The sequence below is a fragment of the Budorcas taxicolor genome, chromosome 8 (genome assembly GCF_023091745.1).
Source record: "Budorcas taxicolor isolate Tak-1 chromosome 8, Takin1.1, whole genome shotgun sequence".
Taxonomy (NCBI): Eukaryota; Metazoa; Chordata; class Mammalia; order Artiodactyla; family Bovidae; genus Budorcas; species Budorcas taxicolor.
In genome coordinates this window covers 90,622,410-90,636,704 of record NC_068917.1, presented here as the reverse complement: position 1 = coordinate 90,636,704, position 14,295 = coordinate 90,622,410, and the positions used below count along the sequence as shown (strand labels likewise).

The 14,295-nt window shown below is 40.5% G+C and overlaps 1 pseudogene; it reads right to left on the bottom strand.

The window, feature by feature from the left end:
• Positions 1–1,066: 1,066 nt before the first annotated feature.
• LOC128052098 (casein kinase I-like) overlaps positions 1,067–14,295 on the bottom strand; it is a 108,914-nt pseudogene continuing 95,685 nt past the window's right edge.

Sequence of the window (14,295 nt, the reverse complement as noted above, 5' to 3'; positions counted from 1 at the left end):
GCCTTTTCTAAGACCAGATTGAACATCTGGAAGTTCACGGTTCACGTATTGCTAAAGCCTGGCTTGGAGAATTTTAAGCATCAGGTAAAGGGAAATTGTCATGAGTGAGCAACTGGGCCTTGACTATGGGTTATATCCTGATTTTGGCTAGCCCAGTTCCTTCCCCATGATGCTGGCCTCTGGGCCTCACTGTGATATCACTGCTGGGTTGCCCAATATCATTATGCAATTCTCCATCATGGAAGCTCTCCCCAGGACCAATGGGAGGCTGCTTTTTGCTCAGTTAGACCAGATTTGAAAGTAATCAAGACATGCGTTGATTTTTCTCTGAGGAATACAGGTTGCTGTCAGGCTGGGCAATGGGCCGTTTGGCAGCAGGATCCAAGTTGCCTGTCCATCTAGCCCTCCATGGCACTAAGTAGGGCTGCCAACATTCTCCCTGAAGCTTCCCTGGCACACAGTGTGGGAACTCCAGGGGTCCAGCAGCCAGGGACCCAGTTCCACCTGGACTTCTTCAGGTGAGATGCTGATGCTGGAGAATGCAACGTCTGAATGTCTGAATATGGACAGCAGTTCTTGATTCTGTGGCCTGCTCCATGGAAGCGTGGCTTTACAGCAAAGGTTACACAGTAAGCCCTGACCTTCTACCACACTTGCCAATTTCTTTCCGAGTCTATATGACTCAGGTCTTCTAGGGTTTCCTTGTTTTTGTATATTTTTGTCTCTTATTAAAATTCAAATCTCGACTTTGTGTTGACTGAATCTGATTATGCACAGAAACTCAGAGGGTAGCAGGGCTGGCCCAAGAAGTGGTAAATGGATCCTGGATCCTTCTTTACCCTCAGGCTTCTAAGTCACATGAGCCCCTGGGCCTCAGTACATGGCCCCACATAACCTGGAAGGCCCAGCCTCTTAGTGTATAAAGCTCATGAACAAGTAAAACTGCTAACATGAAACAATTGTCAACCTATAGAAAGAACATTCACCCTCCTGGGTTGGAAGAATAGATGACTTCTGGGTTAAAAGAGAAAACCCTCCCTCTTCATACCTCCTTAGTCATCAGCTACTATCTCATATCTTTTGCTGGATCTTCATAACGGGAGACATTATATCCTTGAAAAGCACACTTAGGCCTGCTTTGTTGTCCTTCCCAGTGGGCATCTAAAGTCCCACTGCTGGATGGCACTTCTGATGCCCACCTAAGCTGTTGAAACCTGCAAAAATTCACAAAGTTCAAAAGGAACAGAGAACATAAGGAGGTCATCAAAAGAATCAAAACCTCCAGGCAACTGTACATCATACAACTCAGTTTTATTGCATTAAGTTGCAATAATGTTAATTTATTAACATTAATTTCTCCTCATTTAAGTCTATACATTGAATGAATACATTAGTACAGATCTTTAAGAATTTTCAAAAGGAAGACATTTTCCAGGCTTGTGCCTTCGCAATGTCAGAAAGTGTGTAGTCCAGATAAACACCCTGCTACTTTATGGTAAATCCAAACAGCATGACTGATTTTTTTTTTTCCTCCTGTAAACTCACTGAACTGATTGTTGTCAACATGTCAAGTGCTCCAAGTGAAGGTGGTTACCTTAGAGCTAAATGCAGGCTTTGTTTTGTTTTCATTTCAGGGCTAGCAAGGTGGGACATTAGCATGTCTGTGTTTACCACAGAGATTGGATGTTTTTGATGGGAGTTAAATATATCACGTTTAAGATGTAATTATTAATATTACCATGACTAATAGCATCACAACTAATAATAGTCACAACACAGTATTTTCACATGCCTTATCTCACTGGATCACTGAAAACTCAATGGGGGAGGGGACGGTACATCACAGTGTCACAGTGATGTTTTTGTGTATTGAGGAGGATTCTGATTCTCCGAGAAGTGAAGTGATTTGCTCAATGTCACAGGTAGTTAAGGTCACTCGGCTTTCAGGTTCACAACACAGGCGTTCAGACTTTTAAGTTCCTCCTTACTCCAGCATGTTGTGTGCCTTTAAAATGCACATCTTTAAAATGCAGTTTTAAGGGCAAGTCAAACAAGCAGGTTGAAATAAAAAATGCAGTTGTCTAAATATCTGAAACTGTAAGTTTTATAATATTAGCTATTAAAACTTTTTTATTTTAAACTGTTACATGAAGAAAGATGGTTACTGTTGTTCCATCACCTGTATTAGTGAAAGCGTTAGTCGCTCAGTCATGTCTGACTCTTTGTGACCCCATGGACTGTAGCCCACCAGGCTCTTCTGTCCATGGAATTCTCCAGGCAAGAATCCTGGAGTGGGTAGCCATTCCCTTCTCCGGGAGACCTTCCTGCCTTGGGGATGGAAACTGGGTCTCCTGCACTGCAGCAAATTCTTCACCATCGGAGCCGCCAGGGAAGCCCAATCTGTGTTAGCGCTTGTCTTCATTTCGTGGATTACTAAACGTCAGTCAGCTATGGCTATTTATTCATTTGAGTAACTTTTGTGTTTTAAACAAATCTCTTCTATGACAATTATTTGACACTCCCTTAATTAATCATAAAGAATAAGGTTTCTTGGATTCATCTTCAGGAACTGTATATCACAAAGAATAGGCTTCAAACATCTTTTTAGAAAAATCCCTATCAGTTGCTTTAAAATTCAATAATCCCATCCTTACCCAATTTTAATAAAGGTTGACTTTCATTTAAAAGGTTTAACTTAGCTTCTGCAATCCAAAATGGCATCTGTTTGTAAGGACTCAGTTAATCCCACATATCTTGTTGACATAAAGTAACACCCAATTTTCAAGTGTAATTGCATTTCTCTCACTATAATGCTGTAAGGCTATAAGGAGAGTGGTGTCTCCAGGCCCCAGAATTTGATCATCTTAACTGGAGAAATGTCCTCCAGGTCACTGTGTCCAGCTGGGCTTTGGGAAGATTTAAAGGCCAGTGAGGAACCCTTACAGGCCGATGTCTCTGTTTTCAATCACTGTAACTGGAGAATGAAGCAGAATGGCCAGGGCGTGGGGCCACAGCAGACTAGCGGACTGGCAACATTTGTGACGAGCCAAGCACTTGTGAAGCTTCCAGTAATTGTGCTCCAAGATGCTCACCTGTGCTACCTGCAGGAGAGAGAATGGAGGGAGTGGGGAGCTTCCCATTGAAGATCTATATTCTAAGCATCAGGTAGAACTAACTCAGCATCATCAATAATAAAGGGTATTTCTGCATAAGGCACAAAAAGCTGCATTAAGAGAGATCTACCAGATTTTATAATTTTATTTGTTTGAATTCCCTTTCCTTTTCTTGGTAAGAATAGCTAAAGCTGGTCTATTTTATTTTTTTCAAAAAAGCAGCTCTTATTTTCATTGATCATTTCTATTGTCTTTTTTTTAGTTGCTATTTATTTCCACTCTCATCTTTGTTATTTCTTTTATTTCTTCTACAAACTTTGGGCTTAATTTCTCTTTTTAGTTCCTTGAGATGTAAAGAGAACCCTGATGCACTATGGGTGGGAATGTAAATTGGTATAGCTACAGTGGAAAGCAGTAGAGATTCATCAAAAAATTAAATGATAACTATCATATAATCCAACAATCACACTTCTGGGTATTTACCCAAAGAAAAGAAAAACACTAACTTGAACCCACCCCCATGTTCACTGCAACATCATTCACAATAGTCAAGACTCGGAAACAACCTGCGCCCATTAAAAAATGAAGAAAATGTTACACACATACAAAGACATACACAACACAGCATATATAATGAAATATTATTCAGAAAGAAATAAATCTTGCTTTTGCAATGGCATGAATGGAACTTGATGGCATTATACTAAATGAAATAAGCCAGACAAAGAAAGACAAATATTGTATAATGTCATTTATATGCAGAATGCAAAAAAAGTCAAACTTACAGAAACAGAGAGCAGAAGTGTTTGCCAGGAGCTGGGTGTATACATCAGTTCAATTCAGTTGCTCAGTCATGTCCGACTCTTTGTGACCCCATGGACTGCAGCACGCCAGGCTTCCCTGTCCACTAGCAAGTCCTGGAGCCTACTAAAACTCATGTCCATCATGTCAGTGATGCCATCCAACCATCTCATCCTCTGTCATCCCTTTCTCCTCCCACCTTCAATCTTTGCCAGCATCTGAGTCTTTTCTAGTGAGTCAGCTCTTCGCATTAGGTGGCCGAAGTATTGACCTTTCAGCTTCAGCATCAGTCCTTCCAATGAATATTCAGGACTAATTTCCTTTAGGGTGAGCTGGTTGGATCTCCTTGCAGTCCAAGGGACTCTCAAGAGTCTTCTCCAACACCATAGTTCAAAAGCATCAATTTTTCGGCACTCAGTTTTCTTCATAGTCCAACTCACATCCATACATGACTACTGGAAAAACCGTAGCTTTGACTAGATGGACCTTTGTTGGTAAAGTAATGTCTGTTTTTTAATATGCTGTCTAGGTTGGTCATAGCTTTTCTTCCAAGGAGCAAGTGTCTTTTAATTTCATGGCTGCACAGTCTATGTTTGATGCAGGATATGGGATGCTTGGGGCTGGTGCACGGGGATGATCCAGAGAGATGGTATGGGGTGGGAGGTGGGGGGGGGGGGTTCATGTTTGGGAACTCATGTACACCCGTGGTGGATTCATGTCAATGTATGGCAAAATTAATACAATATTGTAAAGTAAAATAAAGTAAAAATAAAAATTAAAAAAAATAATTTAATGGCTGCAATAACCATCTGCAGTGATTTGGGAGCCCCCCTAAATAAAATCTCTCAATGTTTCCACTGTTTCTCCATCTATTTGTCATGAAGTGATGGGACTAGATGCCATGATGTTAGTTTTCTGAATGTTGAGTTTTAAGCCAACTTTTTCACTCTCCTTTTTCACTTTCATCAAGAGTCTCTTTAGTTCTTCAGTTTCTACCATAAAGGTGGTGTTATCTGTGTATCTGAGATTGTTGATATTTCTCCCAGCAATCTTGATTCCAGCTTGTGCTTCAACCAGCCCAGCATTTTGCATGATGCACTCTGCGTATAAGTTAAGTAAGCAGGGTGACAATATACAGCCTTGATGCACTCCTTCCCTGATTTGGAACCGGTCTGTTGTTCCATGTCCAGTTCTAACTGTTGCTTCTTGACCTGCATACAGATTTCTCAGGAGGCAGGGCAGGTGTTCTGGTGTTTCCATCTCTTTAAGAATTTTCCTCAATTTGTTGTGATCCACACAGTCAAAGGCTTTGGCATAGTCAGTAAAGCAAAAGTAGTTGTATATATACACATATATATATCTGTTTTTGAAAGTGCAAAAAGATATACTTTCAATTAGAAGATGAAAAAGATCTGAGGCTCTAACATGTAAAATTGTGACTCTAATCAATAGCACTTTGTTTTAGAATTGAAATTTGCTAAGTGACTAGAATTTAGGTGTTCTCACCTATATTTTATATATATATATATATATATATATATATATATATATAATATATATAAATACATAAAGTAATGGATGTGTTAACTAACTAAATCCTTTAATAATGTATACAGATATCAAATCTTGGGAAGTGTACTTTGAATTTCTTACATTCTTGTTTGTCAATTATACCTCAATAAAGCTGAAAAAATAACATGTTCTTGTACATTTTAAGTATAATAAGGAAATTAAAATGTTTTTTAAAATCCAGAGAAAAGTCTAATTCAAAAAGAAACATGCACCCTAATATACATTCAAGCACTATTTACAACAGCCAAGACATGGAAGCAACCTAGATGTTTATAAAGTGTTGAATGGATAAAGATGTGATATATATATATATACTGAAATATTATTCAGCCATTAAAAAGAATGAAATAATATCATTTGCAGAACATGAATGGATGTAGAGATTAGCATATTAAAAGAAGTCAAACAGAGAATGACAAATATCATGCATCGCTTAAATGTGGAGTCTAAAATACGGTAAAAATGAACTCACAAAACAGAAATAGACTCACAGACATAGAAAACAAGTTTATAGTTAACCAAAGGGGAAAGGGATTGGGGAAGGGATAAACTAGCATATTAATTCCATATATGTTTGGAATTAACATATACACACTGCTATACATAAAATATATAAACAACAAAGACCTGCTCTATAGCACAGGGAACTACATTTAATATCTTGTAATAACTAATAATGGAAAAGAATCTGAAAAAATATATATATATATATACATCTGTGTGTATTTATAAAACTGAATTACCATGCTGTATACCTAAAACTAATACAACATTGTATTACCTATACTTCAATTTAAAAAAAAAAGGAATAGGAAGAAAACTGAAGATATCTCCTCAAAACAAAAGAAAATACAGAGAGAGATATCTATTGGGGTTAATAGATTATCAGGTCTCAGAGGATGACTTAGAAGTTAGTGCTTGGTTTGAACAGGTAAGGAAACTGGACCATAACTGACTACTATTACACAGAATACACACACAGGCACTCAGACACATATTCATACACTCAGACACATATTCACACACACATATACTCATGCACAAAGACACACAAATTCCCACACAGGAACACATACATATATGTACAAATATACATATGTCTGCACACACAAGCATGCAGGTATGCACACACGGAGTCACACATGACACAGATACAGGTACATACCCAATTAAGTTATTCAAGTCTTAGAACCAATAAAAAGACTTTTTCCCTTATTTTTAAACTCTTAAATAGAGGTTTATCTAAAGTGCTTAAGTAAGACTGGTGATTTGGCCTCCTAAATTGTGTGGAGCTTTCAGATGCAGATAAGTTAGTCTCTAAATACCGGGTTGAGGACAGGTGTAGCACTGTATAATTTTTCTTCTGAAGAGCTACAAACACTTCTGATCACATCTCATGTTGTTGTATCCAGGAGAAAACAGATATTATTCTTCCTGCTTTTCTAGAGGGAAACTGGGACATACTTTGTAAGTCAATCAGCCCTGAGTTGCAATGTTGGTGCTACTCTTAACTGATGGTAAACTGGGCACTGTTGGTTTTGTTTATTTCTGTGGATAAAGATTATAGCTGTGTAAGCTGACTCTCCTCCTGAATGTAAGCAGGTAACTTTCTTAATATGGAAATAGAAGCAGGTCTTCAGTCAGACAATTTTGTAAACAGATGGTAGACCTGCTTCCTGCAACTTTTGTTGCCTGCTCAGGGGGAACTGGGTGAACACAGCCCTGAGGGACTTCTTGGAATCTGAGCTCTGGTCTATTATAAGTAACACAGGAGCAATGTGATCCTCAGGTCCTTTCAAAGAAGCAAGCGCTGCAAGCTCTGCATAGTCAGGGCATCAAAACTTCAGCGCCACTTTGCCTGCACTGAAGCACCAGGCAGCTGGGAGCTACCTACCCCTTCTGTCACCTCTACAAGACAGGAGCTCTTGATCTGTTTGCCAATGAGATCCAGAAATTCTTTGCTCTCTGAGGATGATGACTGATTCCAAGGTACAGAATTGACTGGAGTCACTGCTCACGTGTTCCTCATCTGTTGCCAGCATCCAGGGGCACGGTCTACTCATGCATGCCTCAGGCTGCTAAGCAGGTGCTTCATCCTCCCCCTGGAGAAGCCTGGGCCCAACTGGGGCCCCCAATCCTTCCTTTCGCCTGAGTTTTCTATGTGTAAGGGGTGACTCTGTGAGGCTCTTGGCTCTGGTTGTTTCTTTCTGTCTCTTCATAGAAATCCCACCTGCATTAAGGTGTAAAGCATTATCACAGAAAGTTTGCTATTTGGTTGGAGTCGTTTGAACACATACAAGAAGAACGGTGGAACTGACATCAGAGATGCAAGAAATCATCATTGATGTGCAAAGATATCAGGGTACACAAAGGATTTTGCTGGTATTGGAGCATTTGTTCCACACCAACCTGGCGAGGTTCAGTTCCAGGGGTGAGATGATTGAGACTAGGTCTGAACAGAGCCAGAAGCACACGTGGAGGGATGCGTTGTTGTTGTTCAGTTGCTCAGTCGTGTCCAAAGTTTTGCATCCTATGGACTGCAGCACGCCAGTGTTCCCTGTCCTTCACTATTTCCTATAGTTTGCTAAAACTCATGGTCATTGAGTCAGTGATGCCATCCAACCATCTCAGCCTCTGTCGCTCACTTCTCCTCCTACCCTCAATCTTTCCTAGCATCAGAGTCTTTTTCAATAAGTCAGGTCTTCACATCAGGTGGCCAAACTATTGGAGTGTCAACTTTATCATTAATCCTTCCAGTGAATATTCAGGGTCGATTTCCTTTAGGATTGACTGGTTTGAGCTCCTTGCTCTCCAAGAGACTATCAAGAGTCTTCTCTAGCACTACAGTTTGGAAGCATCAGTTCTTTGGTTCTCAGCCTTCTGTATGGTCCAAATCTCACATCTGTACATGACTCCTAGAAAAACCATAGCTTTGACTATTTGGACCCTTGTTGGTAAAGTGATGTCTCTGTTTTTAAATACACTGTCTAGGTTTGTCATAGCTTTTCATCCAAACAGCAAGTGTCTTGTATTTCACGGCTGCAGTCACCATCTGCAGTGAAGTCCAAGAAAATAAAGTAGTCACTGTTTCCATTTTTCCTCTTCAATTTGGAGGGATATGAAAGCTGATCAAAGAGAGCACAGAGCCTGTGGGCTGGTTCCAGGCCTCCTCCTTCTGAGACAGTGACCCATGGACTTTAATTGTGGCCTTTATGAATGAGAACAGTGAAACTTCAACCTTTCTTTATTTTCTCCCTTTTCCCTGTCTTGGTTTCAGGAGATGGCGGAAGAGAGGACACTGAAATGCAGAAAGAAGTCAGGCTGGGTGTGGGGCCACGTGCCCTCCTCCCTGTGAGCATCTCTGCACTCCATATCAATGAAAGGTGGGAAAGGAGTGTAACACATTTCTCAGCTAAAGAGAGAACAAAGTAACTATTTCCTAATCATTCATAAATTCTCTCTCTATAGTTTCTTTTTCCCCCAGTGATGGTTGATATAAGCAAATGAAAACTGAGTATGTTCCCCTCTATACAGTCAGCAAAAACAAGACCAGGAGCAGACTGTGGCTCCAATCATCAGCTCCTTATTGCAAAATTCATGCTTAAATTGAAGAAAGTAGGGAAAACCACTAGATCTTTCAGGTATGACCTAAATTAAATCCCTTATGATTATACAGAAGCAGTGATGAATTGATTCAAGGGATTAGATCTAGTCGACAGAGCACCTGAAGAACTATGGATGGAGGTTCATAACATTATATAGGAAGTGGTGACCTAAAATATCCCCAAGGGGAAAAAAACGCAAGGAGGTAAAGTGGTTGTCTGAAGAGGCCTTACAAATAACTGAGAAGAGAAGAGAAATGAAAGGCAAAGGAGAAAGGGAAATATACCCAACTGAATGCAGAGTTCTAGAGAATAGCAAGGAGAGATAAGAAAGCCTTCTTAAGTGAACAATGCAAAGAAATAGAGGAAAACAATAAAATGGAAAAGACTAGAGATCTCTTCAAGAAAACTGGAGGTACCAAGGGAATATTAAATGCAAAGATGAGCACAATAAATGTCAGAAACAGTAAGGGTCTAACTGAAACAGAAGAGATTAAGAAGAGGTTGCAAAAATACACAAAAGAACTATACAAAGAAGGTATTAATGACCCCGATAATCATGATGGTGTGATCACTCACGTAGAGAAGGACATCCTGGAGCATGAAGCCAAGTGGGCCTTAGGAAGCCCCACTATGAACAAAGCTAGTAGAGGTGATGGAATTTCAGCTGAGCTATTACAAATCTGAAAAGATAATGCTGTATGCCAGCAAATTTGGAAAACTCAACAGTGGCCGTAGGACTGGAAAAGGTCAGTTTTCATTCCAATCCCAAAGAAAGGCAGTGCCAAAGAATGCTCAAACTACATTTCTCATGCTAGCAAGGTAATGCTCAAAATCCTTCAAGCTATGCTTCAACAGTACATAAGCCAAGAGCTTCCAGATGTACAAGCTATATTTATACAAGGCAGAGAAACCAGAGATCAAATTGCTAATATCCCTTGTGTGATAGTCACTCAGTTGTGTCCAACACTTTGTGTCCCCATGGACTACTGTAACCCACCAGGCTCCTCTGTCAATGGGATTCTCCAGGAAAGAATACTGGAGTGGGTTGCCACGCCCTTCTTCAGGGGATCTTCCTGACCCAGGGATGGAACCTGGGTCTCCCACATTGTGGGAACTAAACAAAGGAGCCTGCCTCCTGAGAAACTTGTATGCAGGTCAAGAAGTAACAGAACTGGACATGGAACAATGGATGGTTCAAAAATGGGAAAGGAGTACATCAAGGCTGTATATTTGTCACCCTGCTTATTTAACTAATATGCAGAGTATATCACGTGAAATGTTGGGCTGGATGACTCACAAGTTAGAATCAAGATTGCTGGCAGAAATATCAACAAACTCAGATGTATGCAGAGGATGCCACTCTAATGGTTGAAAGCAAAGAGCCTGTTGGTGAAGGTGAATGAGGAGATCGAAAAAGCTGGCTTAAAACTCAACATTTAAAAAACTAAGATCATGGCATCTGGTCCCATCACTTCATGGCAAATAGAAGGGGAAAAGTGGAAACAGTGATAGATTTTATTCTCTTGGGCTCCAAAATCACTGTGGAAGGTGACCACCACAAGATAAAGACATTTGCTCCTTGGAAGGAAAGCTATGACAAACCTAGACAGTGTATTTAAAAGTACAGTCATCACTTTGCCAACAAAGTCCATATCTTAAAAACTATAGTTTTTCCAGTAGTTACGTACAGATGTGAGAGTTGGACTGTAGAAAGGGTGAGTACCAAAAATTGATGCTTTCAAACTGTGGTGCTTGAGAAGACTCTTGAAAGTCCCTTGTACTGCAGGAAGTTCAAATCAGTTAATCCTAAAGGAAATAAATCATGAATATTCAATGAAAGGACTGATGCTAAAGCTCCAATACTTTGGCTACCTGATGCAAAGAGCCAACTCATTGGAAAAGACCCTGATGCTGGGAAAGATTGAGGGCAAGAGGAGAAGAGGGTGACAGAGGATGAGATGGTTGGAAGGCATCATTGACTCAATGGCCATGAGTTTTAGCAAACTCCGGGAGATAGCAAAAGACAGGGAACACTGGTGTGCCACAGTACATGGGGTCACAAAGAGTTGGATACAACTGAGCGACTGAACAACAACAAATGAAGTGCTTCTATCCCTACACGTTTATATATATATAATCTGAGCATGTAGGATATTAATAATAGGAATATACAAAGTATGACAACATTTCATAAGTCAGTTTTGTGGAGCCGATAAAACTGAAGAGTCGATATCACAGTGGGGATTGGTAAGGCAAGCGCCTCTAAGCTGTCTTCTGTGATGAAGTGAAGTTTGCTTCTGTCAGTAGCAGCATAACCATGATCATATAGTGGTTTGTACTCTGCATTATGTGTTGCAGCATAAATATCAGTGATAGATCTGCATGCAAATACACGAACACACATACATGCGTGTACACACTCCATTTCTTTTTTTACTTTCATATAAGGGTAAAGATTATTTAACTAGAGAGATTTTTTTGAAAGATTTCTTAAAAGTTTACAATGGCCATTGAGTGCCTGCCGAGCTCACGTCTCAGTGGGCGTGTCTTACAGTAGAGACGGTCTGTCAGGTGTGTGAGATTCCAGGTGTCAGCACAGCAGCAGCCTTCAGCAGATAATTGGTGCATTCAGGGGCCTGTGCAGCTCACATGTTTTCCCTCAATGACATTTATCATCTCTTAGTTAAAACACCTGCCTTAACCCACCCTTCTTGCCAACCTAGTGCTTGAAAGGAGCCCGGGATAATCATTTTGGGGAACCCATCTATGCCCAGATTCTGGTCTTTAGAAACATCTCCAGAATTGGGGATTAGCCAATTCTGAACATTCTCCAGGCTTCCCAAGTGTGTCAGTGGTAAAAAAAATCTGACTGCCAGTGCAGACACAGGAGATGTGGGTTCAATCCCTGGGTCAGAAAGATTTCATGGAGAAGGGAAGGGCAACCCACTCCAGCATTCTTGCCTGGAATATGTAATGGACAGTGGAGCCTGATGGGCTACAGTCTGTGGGGTCACAAAGTGTCAGACACCACTGAGCAACAGAGCATGCATGCACTGAACATTCTGTAGTGATGCTGCCTGTGATAAATTTGATCCAAAAAACAAGGCCAGTATTGCCCTATATACCTATTTCCTCCAGGGCAGGCAGTGAATTCACTTTTCATGCCCTCATATCTAGCATTTCCCAAGATTGCTAGATAAAATTATTCTGAAAGAAGTGTAGTATAACTTAAAAATTTAACACTGATCTTTTGTAATATGGCTGTGCTATTCTCGCAGGTCCTGGACATTTGCAACAGCCTCCTGGCCACTCTCCTGCCTGTTCTGCTTGCACTTCCTGGCCACCCTGAAACCCACCCTGGAAGTCTACCAAATGTAAGACAAGACACATCTGGAGCATTGTTAAACAAAATACTATTTCTGGAGGTGTGGCCAAGATAGCAGAGTAAGGAAACCCTGAGCTTACCTTCTCCCACGGACATATCACAATTATAGCTGTTTACAGAGCAGCCATCAACGGGAGCAATCTGAAGACTAGCAGAAAAGATTTTCCATATCAACAGGATAGGTAGGAGAGGCAGAGATATGGTATAATCAAAACCCACGTAGTTGGGTAGGTGACTCATAAATGGGAGAATAATCACAATTGTGGAGGTTTTTCCTAAGGAGTGAAGGATCTGAGTCCCACATTGGGCATTCCAGCCCAGGGGTCCTATACCAGGAAGAGAGGCTCCCAGAATGTCTAGCTTCAAAGGCAACCAGAGCTTGAGTATGGGAGAGTTGGAGGGCTATAGGAAACAGAGACTGCTTTTTAAAAGTTCACAGAATATCTCACAAACTCTGAGAACCAGCACAAAGGCAGTAATTTGAAAGGAGCCTGAATCAAATCCACTTGCTGATCTTAGAGAGCCTTCTGAAGAGAAAGCTGCCAACCGGGACTCCCCTTGAGGACATAGATGCTCCATTTGTGGGAGCTTCTTCTACCACATGGACGTTGGTACTGGTAAGCCTATAAGGGCCAAGGACTTACCTGTCCACTGTCAGGCCAGCACCAGACCCAAACTCCCTTTGGTCCCATTGCCTGCCAAGCTGGGACCCAGTCCCTCCCATCAGTGGACTGGAACCAGCTTTAGCTCCCCTAAGCCCCAAGTCAGATGCCCTGGGACCCAACCCTTATCAGCAGCTAACTGGCACCAGTCCAGGAAACCCACAGTTTGCATAGGAGACAACAGGAGTCAGTCTTGACCATCAGTGTACTGGTACACATCCCAGGACACACCAGGTCATGTAGTCAGCAGTACCATAACCTGGCCCCACTCACCACTAACCCAGCAACCACTACATGAGACAGGGCCTGGTAGCCAACCAGTCAGGACAGCCCTGCCTACCAATGCACTCAGAAAGGCCCACACAGGTGACACCTCTATAGATTATAGCTCTGAGGAATAGAGAGGAGTGTGCTTCTGGGTCTTATAGAATGTTTCTTACATAAGACCACTTCTCTGAGATCAGGAAATGTAACTGACATGCCTAATACATAGTAATAAACATAGAGATTTGGACAAAGGAATAATACAAGACCCCAGAAAAAAAACAAAACTAAACTAAATGAAATGGAGATAAGCCATCTACCTGAAAGAGTTCAAGGTAATTGCCATGAATATGCTCAATGAACTACTCAGGAGAATAAAGACCGAACTGAGAATTTTAACAGAAAACATAAAGAAGAACCAAACAGGGCTGAAGAATACAATAACTGAAATAAAAATATACTAGAAGGGAAAACAGTTAATTAGATAATAATTTTTCAGTTAATTTATTTTAAAATGTTCTTTGTTGATAGAAAGAAGTTACATACTCAAACACATTATTTTTAATGACATTTCTGTTGTTTCTAACTTTTTAATAAATTTGACATTAGACAAATGGTAATTTGCATAACAAACAACTCCGCCCCCCCTCCCCCCCCCCCAAAAAAAGAATTTGGTAAAAGAGTCTGCTTAATGTAAAATAAACAGTCATATTAGTATAGGCCCATCAATAAATTTTTGATAATTTTTTATGTATGGTAAAAGTTAAAGTGGCAAACTGATATTCTGATATAAAAATCAATGGTTTGAGAGTCAATGTGAGACTTTCTTAAAAGACATTATCAAAATTTTAAGACAAAATTTTTCTGATATTATTGTTTTCTCTAACTTTACA